Source organism: Somniosus microcephalus, chromosome 10, assembly GCF_052327205.1.
Source record: "Somniosus microcephalus isolate GS21.2 chromosome 10, FLI_Smic_1.0, whole genome shotgun sequence".
NCBI classification, from domain to species: Eukaryota; Metazoa; Chordata; class Chondrichthyes; order Squaliformes; family Somniosidae; genus Somniosus; species Somniosus microcephalus.
In genome coordinates this window covers 162,497-175,706 of record NC_140996.1, presented here as the reverse complement: position 1 = coordinate 175,706, position 13,210 = coordinate 162,497, and the positions used below count along the sequence as shown (strand labels likewise).

The 13,210-nt window shown below is 43.9% G+C and overlaps 1 long non-coding RNA gene across 1 annotated transcript; it reads left to right on the top strand.

The window, feature by feature from the left end:
- The first annotated feature begins 3,888 nt into the window (after positions 1-3,888).
- LOC147111382 (uncharacterized) lies at positions 3,889-8,521 on the top strand. Its single transcript, XR_015079675.1, has 2 exons — positions 3,889-4,077; positions 8,158-8,521. It is a non-coding gene; the product is annotated as an uncharacterized LOC147111382 (long non-coding RNA).
- Positions 8,522-13,210: the final 4,689 nt, after the last annotated feature.

The window sequence follows — 13,210 nt, the reverse complement described above, 5'->3', positions numbered from 1 at the left end:
CAAGATATTTAGTTGACATGGGCCATAAAGCCCACAAATACTAAACTGGAGGACAAACATCTGTGGCAGATAAAACACATGCATTCCCCAAAGATACCTTTCACTTTAATGCAACTCAAAGCCAGTACATCTCTACAATATAAAAAGAAACCAAACAATTAAGACAGAAGATGACCAACATGCATGTTTGCCACAGGGCAACTTCATAGCATGATTACCACCTCAATGCTTGTATTGAAATTCCAAGCTGAAAACCGTAACATTCACAATTGAATTATTAGATCCCATGTTGCCCATTTAAGTGTGAATTTCTCAAATGAGCTCAGAACTGAAAACATTATACTGTTCCATCAAATTAGCAACAATGAACATGGATTCATTGCCTCAAAGCCCTCTATCTAAAAGTCTCAATTCAAGAGATGGATGGGTGCAGCTACAAGTAGCTTGACAGCATCCAGGACAGTAGTCTGCTTGGTTGCACCAACACTGGAATCAATATGCACCTCCCTACCAGGGAATCATGACAGTATGTACTATCTAGATGATACACTGCTACAACACCCCAATCTTACTTTAACACTGCTGCCCAGCCCCATGACCAATCACCAAGGAGAAAAGCAGGAAGGCAACAGGACCACCACCTCCAAGTCACAACCTTGTGTAGAATCAAAATCCTTGAATTATGTACCACCAGCACAAGAACTCCCAATTCAAGAAGCCTCCCCTCCAAAGACAACATGCCACCCATCATCAAGATTGGGCACCTTAAACAAGTACAAGCAGCCTTTAAATATCCTTCAAAGTGCTGCTGCACTAGCTTAAATCTAAAATTAAACACTGCTCAGAGATTTAAGAAAGTGTCCCATCCCACTAAACATGGTCAATTAATTTAGATTCAAGCTACCAGACACGAAGCCTCAACTTTATTTGGTTCTGTCTTCTTGGATCCAAGTTCTTCGTGTTATTTCCCAACTGTGCCCGCCATCCTTAACAGGCCGGGACAAGTGCAATACCACATACATCTGCCAGCATTGCAACAAATCCCAACCGGTGCAAGACAGGGTTGCATGTACAAAAGGGATACTTTAACACTGGTTGTATTTTACTACTATAGTCAGTTTTGCATGGATTTGCACAGCAATAATTATTAACAGCTGGATGCAAACCTGCAAAACTAACTAGAGAAGCTTTTCATAGTTAAACGTTTATGCAGCTGCAGTCTGTTAGCTAGTAGTACTCAAGTGCTCACATTGCAGTAGATTTCTACAACACTACCTGCACTATAAGCACTTTAATACTGCTTGAGCTATTAACCGCCAACAGCAATTTTTCACACCAGCACTTAGCAGTCAACCCAGTCCACCATCAGTTTTGCATAGATTTGCACAACTAATTTCTTCTTGTGGTGCAACCATGCAAAACTGGTAGAGAACTGCAATAACTAGTTTGGGGTTCACAGAGCTAGTCTACCAATCTGGAGACTGGTACACCCAAGCTGATCAGAGTTACTTATGCCAGAAGGAGCACTTAGGGCAGTAGATTCTACTCTACTTCACTATCTGCACTAGATGCACCTTAACACAAGAGACTTTACCAATGATTCAGAGCAAGCAAGATTCTGAAAATGCCAGCTTCAATGAGGGGTTACTGTCAATATAATGCTTGAAGTGCCTCCACTGCAGTAGATTTTAGACACTACCTGCACTGTAAGCACTTTGACATTACTTCTGACCTAGACTTCAGGCACCGATAAATTCCAGGTTCTTTCATCAGCCATTACAGACCTGCAGAAAAACACATTTCAGTTAGTCACTTATAACAGTTATACAAACATAACAACATAGTCAGTGTACTCATTTAGCTGGGGAAACCAGGCTTACAGCGAGTGCTGGGTCAATTTATACTGCATCTTGGTATTCAGGCAAAGTGGGTGCTGATATTGCAGGATAAAAATCAAGTTTCAGCTAACTTGAGTGAAGCATTCCCTCACCATTTCAGAATGCAACTCACGGTGTGGTGTTAAAGCAGTTTTTTTTTTTTTTTGGGGGGGGGGGGGGGGGGGGGTGATTATGCAGTCTGACTTCTCACATTAAACCTAGCCACCTTTGCCATTAAATTAAAGACAGCACAGCCATTAAGCTGGAGTGGATGCCCATATTTTGTCAGGGTTCAAAATGGCTTGAACTAGGGATCAGAGACCAGCACAGCAGCCTGATCATGCCAAATTGCTTCCAACACCTCCCAAGGTCCAAAGAAAAAAAATCACACTAAGTCCTTGCACAGTCTGCAACTTAAGAGGCCCTCAGATGGGCATTAAAGTCCCACTGCACAACTCAAAATAGGAAGCCTAGTGGCTTGGCTAATATTTATCCTATTAGCTAAAACTCATTACTGTTTGTGGGACCTACCTATGTAAATTGGTTGCCATCAGAGTAACTACACACTTACTTTGATGTAAAGCACTGCAACATGCAAGTTTTTTTAAAACCATCCCTCCCAAGATACTAAATCTCTCTGCAGATGGCCCAAGTTGGTAGGACACAATCTAACTGTACATTGTTCAAGCAGAAGATACAAAAATGCTCCCATCTAGTATGCTTTATTGAAATGCTGACAGCAAACCCAACTATAGGCAATGCAGTATTTTAAATATTCCATGTGCCCTAGTGTTTAAAAATGGTAAATTTAATAGGCATGGGGAAAAAAATTGACTAGTATCTTTATATCGAGCCTATATATAGTTCTACGTGGTATAGTATATCAAGTTTCTTTACACAGCAAGGTGGATAGAAGCACAAGGAACCCACTCATGGCAGTGCTCAGACTATTCTGCCTTTACCTTCCAATAAGAAACCTTGGGAGAAACAGTGTAAATGACAAACATTTTACATGCAAATATAATTCAAAGGAACAGAAGTTGGTCAGCTCATTTGTATAAACTTGAAACTGGGTTTTAATGTAATTGGTAGTTTAAACTGCAATTATTTTACTAGCCATGTCCCAGTCAAGTAACCATTGCACCCATATGCAAAGATGAATACAGCAAGATTCTCAAGAGGCCATATATAACAAATAAGGCAAGCATATCTGGATGTGAAAAAGTATTCAATTCCTAATAAACCCAGAAGGCTTTTCAGCACTGCTCTTGCTCCACAATGGCTGAGGCAAGTAACAGATGCCTTTAAAAGGGGAGCAGAATGTAATCTAGCAATAAGCAGTACAAGGGGAAAAGCACTGGAAACCAGTGTACTTTACACTGCATTGGTGCAACATATGCAAGTGAAAGCAAGACATTAAGCTGCAAATATCTCAGCCAGTTAAACCATAATCCATGTACAACACAAATCCCCAAAACAAGTTTCACAAGAGCTTAGTTTTTTTTTGTTGGGGGGGGGGGGGGGGGAGGAAAGGAGAGAGAAAGAGAAAAATTAGGAATCCATAAGATTCGCACGTGTCCTTCAATATGAAGAGCGCTGTAAAAGAACAATTCTATGCTGGGCAGACCTACTTCCCCCCACCACGCGTGGCTGCAGCCTGGGGTCTCTTCCTTCTCCTCCCCCCTCTTTCTACCCATACCCCCAAAGCAAAAAAAGGCGGGTCTGCAGGTTATTCGTTCGCTGCATGCCCGCAGCCCACGCGGTGAATGGGTCAGTGCATTTGCAGCCCGCGCACTCTGTCCTATGCACCCGGGGCTGTGTATTTGTAGCCCGCGCGCTCCGCTCTGCCCAATGCCGCCGCCGGGGCTGTGCATTTGCAGCCCACGCGCTCCACTCTACCTTATGCACCCGGGGCTGTGCATTTGTAGCCCGCGCGCGCTACCCCATGCACCCGGGGCTGTGCATTTGCAGCCCACGCGCTCTGCCCTATGCCGCCGCCGCCACATTTTGCACGAGCCGCCACTCGACGTCGCGGGTCAACGGTCGGTCAGAAATGACGCATTCGCCAAACCTCGAGCACACTTTCACAACGGGCTGTGAGGGCGAGAAATTGAACCGGCCGCCAGTATCGGGAGAAAACGTATCGCCTTTCGACATCGATATGTAAAAAGGGATTGCAGTTCTTTCAAGTTTTTAAATGGTTCGTTCCCCGATAAAACTACTTGAACGGAAAGACCCGAGGCCTACACGCGTGTTGCACGGCGCATGCGTATATGCCCCTCCCCCCGCACAACATGGCGCCGCCGAGGCGAGAACCCCCCCAAAAAAATTATGAAACCCCTGAAAGAGGCGGCGGGGAACCCCGAGACCCCCGCCAAAGGCCGCGCTCCCGCCGACTTCAGTCCTAATACAAAACACAGCGACCCAGCCCGCCAGTGGAGCGCGCGCCACACGCGCGCGCGCCCCGTCCACGCGGCTGCCGCGCCAACGGTCTATTTTCAAATTGTAGAATTCCAATAGCACGCGGCCACGGACTCGGGCGGATTTAAGATGGGGGGGGGTGGGGAAGGGAGGGGGTGGCCGAGGAGAGAATCAATCCGCCGCACCGGGGACACGGGCGACACCCACCGCCCCTCCTCCTCCGGGCCGTGCGGCCTGGGCCCGCTCAAACATGTGGCTTTGTTCTGAGCAACTTTTATGAGGAGATTTTGTGGGGGGGGGGGGGGGGCAGAAAGCATTTCTTTAAAAAAAAATATGGAGTGCCGCCGCCCGACCCCGGGGGGTGGGGGCAGTCGAATATAAAACACACCGAGCGGGCTAGTAAGAAGAAAGATACAAACCGAGCCGCCCCGAGACCACCCCGCCAGGCCCCGCTTTGTGACCCAGTTGTATAGATGGGAGGCGGCGCGGCCCGGCCCAACCACGCGGACTCGCCGCCACCCCGAGCAGCAACGGGCAATAACAAAAATACACACACTACCCACGGAAATGGCCGCAACTCCACGAGTAGCCGAGAGAGAGAGAGAGAGAAAGAGCTGGGGGAAAGCAAGCAAGCGAGAGAGAGCGCGTGTGTACCAGGCCGGAGCCACAACGAAAACCCGGAGAGCAGAAAGCAGGAGAGGGGCGGGAGCCGAAGAGAAAGCAGAGAGAGCGAACCCCGCACCGGCCAGCCCACCGTACACCCGGGCCACCTTCACTCACACACACACACACTCGGGACGGAGCGGAGCGGCCCCAGGCTTGGCCCCGACCCGCATCCAGCGCCGTGCTGCTGCTCTCGGTCGGGGGGAAGCTGCCAGACGGTCTGTTGACGGAGGAGGATAGCGGTGAGCCGCCTCCTCCTCCCCCCGGGTCCCGGAGCCGCTGCTCACACCGAGCTGGTACGCGCTTCCTTTCCTCTTTCTCCTAGAGGGAGCTAGGGCGCGGAGACGGTTTAAGTGCTGCGATTTCTCGAAAGTGGCGCGAATGCAGCACCATGTGGGTGAATGAAGGGCGGTTCCCGGCTCAACGTAAATATACTACACACGGGCTCATTAGCATGTGGCTGAGTGTCAATCAGAGCCGCTGCCATAGCAACCCTGCAAAAAAAACTATCTGCGTGCGTGCACCCAGCATCCACTCTGCTCAACCAACTCCAAATTAAGTTTAATGCACTGGCTTCAACAAATTTGTAATTCTGTTTTTCTTTTCTTTGAAACCGCAGCGATGAGGGCAATCAATAATTAATTAATATGGATTACCCATTTACGGTTATCAAAAAAATCGCGAGTGAACTGGACTGGATTTACTCGGAACAAAACCACTTGTGTACATTTTTGTTTTAAGTTTTAGATACATTTTCAATTAAATCAAATAAAGGTTGAACAAACCACGTGTACGAGCGTAAGCATAACTACTATTTTGCTGAAAATGAAAAACACTGGTTGCCTCCCCCCCCCCCCCCCGCCAAAAAAAAACAAATTTACACGTGCCTGCCTTTTTTAAGGGGCACAGCTACAGTAATAAAGGAATGTAAACATAAACAAAACGAATGGAAACATAAACCTAAATCATAACAATTAATCTTAACGTACTGAAAAAATAATAGTTGCATTCATGGAGCAGAATTGATATTCCTCTAATTTATCATCAATGTGCAAATAGAGATTTTGTGAAATCCCTAGAAATTAAAAGAATTTACACATGTCTGAAGAAAAGGCACTGCATATATTTTAGATATACTGTTCCAGCATTTACTGAAAATGAAGGTTAAAGATGTGCCTTTTAATACTGAGGGCATCATTGAAAGTGCATGGTCATTTCTGTCAATCACATGCCCTCAATATTATCAATATGCTTATTTATTTGTGATTATATGTTGAGCTGAAGTTATGTTTAAATTGGGAAACAATTCACCTGTTTCAGGCAGCATTAAATCTAGCATTCTGATGTCACTGATTAATCGTCTGGTATCATTTATTGAACACTATCACCTTTTGATGTCAGTTAACAGACAATACTGAAAGCTGTTTTTCATATTTGACATCAGTTGAGCAAAGTGCATTTACCATTTTGGTCCCAAGGTATAATAACTATAAAATAAACAAATAGAATAACAAAAAGGATGAAGTTCTGTTAAAAAGGAGCAGTGTGACATCTTTTAATATTAAAACAGTGTTAGGAAAGATAATGGAATATTTACTCAAAGATGAAATAGAAAAATATCTAGAAAATGAAAATATGATAAAGAGTAGTCAACACACATTTCAAAAGGGAAGGTCATGCTTGACCAACCTTATTTAATTCTTTGAAGAAGTAACAAACAGTAGGCAAGGGTAATGTAATAGATGTAATATATTTGGATTTTCAAAATTCCTTTGATAAGGTACCACATGAATCATGACTAAGGTCAGGGCATTTGGTGTCAGGGGACAAGTAGCAGAATGGTGAGCAAGCTGGCTACAATACAGTAAACAGAGAGGAGGAGTTAAGGGCAGTTACTCAGATTGGCAAAAGGTGGGAAGTGGTGTTCCACAAGGATTGATGTGGGGACCACTATTGTTCCCCATTTACATAAACAATTTGGACTGAAGAATTGGGAGTACACTTTCAAAACTTGAGGGCGACACCAAACTGGGGGTATAATTAATACTGAGGAAGACTGTGTCAAAATACACAAAAAGATTAATAAATTTGCAAAATGAGCATGTAATTGGCAATTGAATTTCAATTTAGATCATTTCAATTTAGATAAGTGTGAAGTGGTGCATTTTGGTAGGAAGAATAAGGAGATCACACACTGCTTGTAAAATAAGAGTCTAAATGGGGTTTGGGGAGCAAAGAGATCTAGGGGTACAGATACACAAATCACTAGAAGTAATGACACAGGTCAATAAGGCCATTAAAAAAAAGCAAACAGAGCACTGGAGTTCATTTCTAGAGGGATAGAATCCTAAAGCAGAGATGTTATGTTAAACTTCTATAGAAGCTTGGTTAGATCACATTTGGAGTACTGTGCACCGTTCTGGTCTCCACATTATAAAAGTGATATAGAGGCACTGGAAAAGATGCAAAAAAGATTCACAAGGATGATGTCAGAACTGAGAGGTTATACCTATCAGGAAAGATTGAACAGGCTGGGGATTTTTTCTTCAGACCTGATAAAGGTCTTTAAGATTATGAAGGGATTTGATAGGTTAGATGTAGAGATGTTTCCACTTGTGGGGGAGAACAAAACTAGGGACCATAAATAAAAGATAGTCACTAATAAATCCAATAAGGAATTGAGGAGAAACATCTTCACACAGACAGTGGTTAGAATGTGGAACTCTTTACCTCAAGGAGTAGTTGAAGCGAATAGCATCGATGCATTTAAGGTGAAGCTTGTAAACACATAAGGGAGAAAGGAATAGAAGGATATATTGCTCGGGTTAGATGAAGTCAGGTGGGAGGAGGTTCGTGTGGAGCATAAACACTGGCATGGACCTGTTGGGCCGAATAGCCTGTTCCTGTGCTGTACATTCTATGTAATTCTATGTAAATAATAAAAGTAAATCACTTACCCCAGTCATACTGAGGTCAGGTACTATGAGAACTAATACTAAGCCAATGACAATTGCCTGTGTAATCTTTCTTGGAAATGTGGTCTGGGTTTGGGAGAAATGGAACATGCCACTACAGTATATGCATATTTTCAGCAAATAATCAGTAATTATACTTGGCATTACCAATGTTTTTGCCCATAAATGCACACCTAAATATTTCTAATTTGTGACGTGATCTTTTATCTTTCTATTTTTAGTATTTCATAATAATGTCACTACTTTGCTGAAATAACAAGCGGAAACCGTGATTTCCAGCCGTAATATGAAACAGATAAGTTAACACAAGGCTGCCATATGACAATGTATGAAGACAGTTGAAAAGCTTTATTATTTTAATGCTGATCATGGTACGAATGACATTTGCGCCCAGCTGTTAATGAAGAACAAATGAAGCAATAATGGATTCACAGGAGTCCAGTCAACTGAAATTAAATGACCGGAGTTCAAATCCTCCAATCAAGCTGTCTGTTCTCAATTTACAACCGACTCCACAACCTCAAATTTACCATTCTTATTCAAGTATATGCATGGATAATTAAATAAATAATCTGCTCTATCAGGTCTGTGCGCTTTGATGCAGTTTGTTGAAACCAGGTGTTACAAGTCAGAGTCTTGCCTTAGATGTTCTCTTGGGTACACTGGTTAGTCACTCCTGTAAGCGGTCTGAGCGTCTTATGTTTAGGGGTGTGCTTGTACTATCCACTATCTAGATGATAGCATAACCCAGGGGTGTAACAATAATATCCCTTGTTATCTGAACTGGATATTCATGTCTTTCACACAGGCCCCAAATGCACCTCTGAAATCTCTTGACGACAGACTGAGAAAATATTTGGTAGGATGAGGCCAGATATAAATCATTCCGTTGCTTTATTTCACAGTAAGTGAATGGAGAGAGCAACAGTTCTAATTGGAATTAGTTCAATCAGTGCAACTTGTCTTCACATTAATTAATACAAATTAATGAACATGCTACACTTCCCTACAGCAGTGGGTCATCTTGTTTGACTTTAATAAAATAGCTCTGTTTACGATCCTACATTCTAGCCTTCTGAGTTGCAGCTTTTTGTTTAGAAACCTGACTGCGTGTCCCTATCTTTGTTTTTTTTAATCTCCCTGTTTTCACAACCAGAGTCGAGGGTAAATGCCAGACAACCCTCGCAAATTACCCACATCCAGGGACCTCCCAACACAATGGGTGTGCGGTGTTTATCAACTGCCAGGGCATGCCAATGGATGGCTTATTGTTTGTAGTCTATGGGGTCACAACTTCGGAATACAATTCACTTTGAAACACAACTCTTAAATATGACTCTTTTTCGAAATCCTATCTCTGGAAAAAGGTTCAAGGAATCCCAAAACAGATATGTTTTCCTTTTCTTACAATACTTCAGTAGAATAGAAGTGATATGATTTAAGTGAAAGGATAATGATGTGGGGTGGGTCCTGTATTCAAATTTTTTGTCGCTATATTATCAATGTGCATTATTTAATTATTTTACCTTGTTTGAAAATTCCCCATAACTATCATTTTTAAGACAAGTTAATGACCCAATCCTACAATTATCTATCTGCTAAAATATTGCATTTTGCTTTTCATGTCATGCTACACTTTCTACATTTTCTTATTAAGAACTGTTATATTTAAACATTATTTATTTGAAGTTAAGAGTGACTTCCATTCAGTACAAAACTGATTGTCTGCATTATTAGCTTAACATTTTGCCCAAGGAACATCCAGATTTCACCCACTGTTCTAATGCCCTGTGCATTGAATAAAACCTCTAAGCTGCTGGTGAAGGTCAGATTGTTGCCATGAAGCAGGATCTTCTAATGGGACATTTCAACACTGATGTAATAATTTTTTTTGAGTCAATAATGCTGTTAACCACTTGGAAGCAGAACAATATGTGTCAGCTGAAATGTCCTGCCACCCAATCACTTCCATACTTTTTTATTTTTTAGTGAATTAATTTTCAACAATTCAGGCAGGGGAAGGCTACGCACCCCAGAGGAGTGAGAGGCTAATTTAAATGGCAGTGTCGCATCCTGACGACCGCATTGGGATACGTATACCATTTTAACCACGAGCCTGACTCTGGACCACACAGTCTTCAACCCATTGGCAAAAGCTAGCGGCAGCAAGGATCTTGGACACAGGGGGCCAAGTTCAGTAATTAAAAAAATGTTTTGCACTTGCCTTGTGGATACCATGGGCCTCCCCTGTTCTGGGCTTCCACTCCTGCCCCAATCACAGACGTGCTAATTCCTCCCCCCAAATTCGTACATACCTTGCCAGTGACCATTTCTGTGAATTCTCAGTGGTGGCCTGAACCCCCACCAATTTTGACTCCCGCCCTGCGGTGACATCATTCCCTTCATGTGGGTGTCAGTGCCAGGGCATGTAAATGAGTTTCATGAGTTCAAACCTCCTGGGAGTCACACTCCGGGGCGGGCGGGTGCGGACAGTTCGCCACCTGCTTCGGCCCCCTACCCCCGATTCCCACTCGAGATAAAATCAGTTCTCGGGTTTCTAAAACACTCCAATGTAACAGTTTACATTGTAGGATTGTAATATTTTTCCAAAGCATGATATTTTGAATTTTTAAAAGCATGAAAGTATTTCCCAAAATGAAGTAGTAGGAATGCATTTGAAGCTATTCCAAATAATTCATGTGATGTTTACAATCATGTGATTAATCTATGTTTGCTATTCTGAACTTTGTGTACTCTTTTGGTGATGCTGTAAACAAATAAACTGTAACTTAAAACATTAAAGGAAACTTAATAAATTAAACTAAAATTCCATTGCCGGTGGTGATAATGCACTCCAGTCCCTGCGGTGCCTACCAGTCGCGGAAGGCCTCAAGCGTGCCGGCAGAAACCGCGTGCTCCATCTCCAGGGCCACCCGGGCATGAACGTGGCCGCAGAAGAGAGGCAGGCAGTCGGGCTGAACGACCCCCTCGACCGCCCACTGCCTGGACCAGTTAATGACCACTTTGGCCAGGCCCAGGAGCAGTCCTACGAGGAGGTCCCCCGATCTGCCAGCTCCCCTCCGCACTGGGTGACCAAAGATCAGGAGCGTGGGACTGAAGTGCAGCCAGAAATCGAGGAGCAGCCCCTTCAAATAATGGAAGACATGCTGCAACCTCTCACGCTCCATATATACATGGAACACGGACTCCTCCAGGCCGCAGAAAAGGCAGGCGGACTGGGAGTCCGTGAACCTACTTAAAACTTTATTGCACTGGACTGATCCATGCAACACCCTCCAGGCCAAGTCCCCAATAGATAAACGGAGGACTCCTGCATAGAGAGCCCTCCATTGGGGACCCCGCCTCCGCCGGATGGCAAGATGGTGTGCCAAGGCGTGTCCGGACTGCAGATGAGGATGGCAAAATGGAGGGTGTGCAAGAACAGCCCGTACAGGAAACCCCTCCGTGCAGAATGAAAAGGCACGGAGGGCATTTTCCGGAGACGGCTCTGAACTTTGTGTAAAACACGCCTTATCAGTAATTGTTTGCCTATATTAAATCAATGCAAAACTAATTTTACACCAGAGTATAAACAACATATAGAATGCCTTTTTGTTTGTATTTCAGCCCAAAAAAAATAACAATGCATGATTGGCCCAAATTTTGCTATCAAAATAGCAGCGAGGTTAATTGTGCTCATCGTTATTATTATGCAAATGCCTCAGCAACTTCAGGCAAGGGCAGGTGCACAATTAAATGTGGAAATCGAAAAGTTGATGTCGGAGATGTGCCGCCCCACCAATAGCTTCGTGAAATCGGCATCTCGCTGTCTGGGTTCCCATTCAAATGCATTGCGTGGCATGAAGTTCGTGTACTTACATGGTAGATACAAAGTAAACTCGCCATGGAAAGTTAAGTCATTTCAAATCTAAGTACCTTTTTAATGACGTGATATGTTAATTACTGCCTGTCAACCTCTCTGGCACTGAAAATTAATTATCACAAGTGTGAAGTCTCGTTCCTTCAGTTTTCAGAATCCTTCAATCTCATTGGTTAAGGGAATACACAGTTGCTTGCCCTGTTTAATCAGATCCCAGATGCCCTTTAGAGGGCTCCATGCAGTTTCCATCTCACAACTTACAGGAAAAAATATTGTCGACATTAAACGGGCAAGGGCAAGTTTAACTAACAGCAGGCGCTGTTCGTTGACCTGCCACAGTAATTTTTAGGTCAATGTATTATAATTTTTTTTAAAAGCTTAGTGCAGTGACTTTACCTAACTTTGTAAAGGTTTTTTTCTTCAAGGGATAATTTGCCATACACCGGTAGAATGACCAGTTTTTCTTGGGAAAAATTTAACGTGGAAGAGAATGACCGACCTTTAACAATTTGCATAATGTCATGTCATTATATAGGAATGATTTCATCTGTGTCCTCAAACACCTATTCCTATGTAAGACCAGACTTTGGCTCTGAACTAGAGCTCAGGTGGCAAAGGGCAGGATTTTCATTGAGCCATGGAGGCGGGATTGGAGGCGTGTAGGGGGTTAAAATCCCGAAATCGGGCACGAACCCATCCTGCCCCCAAACCGCCTCCGTGCCAGTTTCAAAGGAGGCGGGTACCCGCCCCGCACTGGGACCCGCCTCCCCGAGGTGGGAAGGGAATTAGTGCCAATTAACTGCCTGTTAACAGGTAGTTAACAGGCAGTTTTTAGCCTAATCCCTATTTTCATAGCTGAAGTGTGGGATTCCCAACGGCTCCAAACCACGCCAAGTTAGCGAGGCGGGCCGTCGGGCTGAAGGGCTTGGAGGGGTCGAGATGTCCGGTGTTCAGGTGAGTGATGGGTGCATGAGTGCAGAAGTAAGTGTGTTTGGTGTGTTTAAAGTGTTTAAAGAAGTTTTACTTACCTTTACAGCCTTCCTTCCTTCAGGTCTCAGGAGTCCCTCATCTCACCGGCACAGAAAGCAGAATGGCCGCGATCTGTCAAAAATTGCAGCATTCAGCTTTCTGTTCCGGGGAGATCTCTAAATCATCCTGAGAGGAAGGAATTAACTTAGAGTACAGATTGTCAGTGTTTGACAGCTTCAAAGAGCTTTCAAACGCTGATATTTCATCTGTCAAAAGGTCTTAACAGATGAAATGTCAATCTGTGACGTCACCTGTTGCCGGGTGGCCCTTAATTGGCCTGCTGAGCCTGCTGGGCGGGCTCAACATGGGCAATCAAGTCAAAATTGCGTGGGTTGGCTAGAACTCGATGGAGGCGGGACTACAAC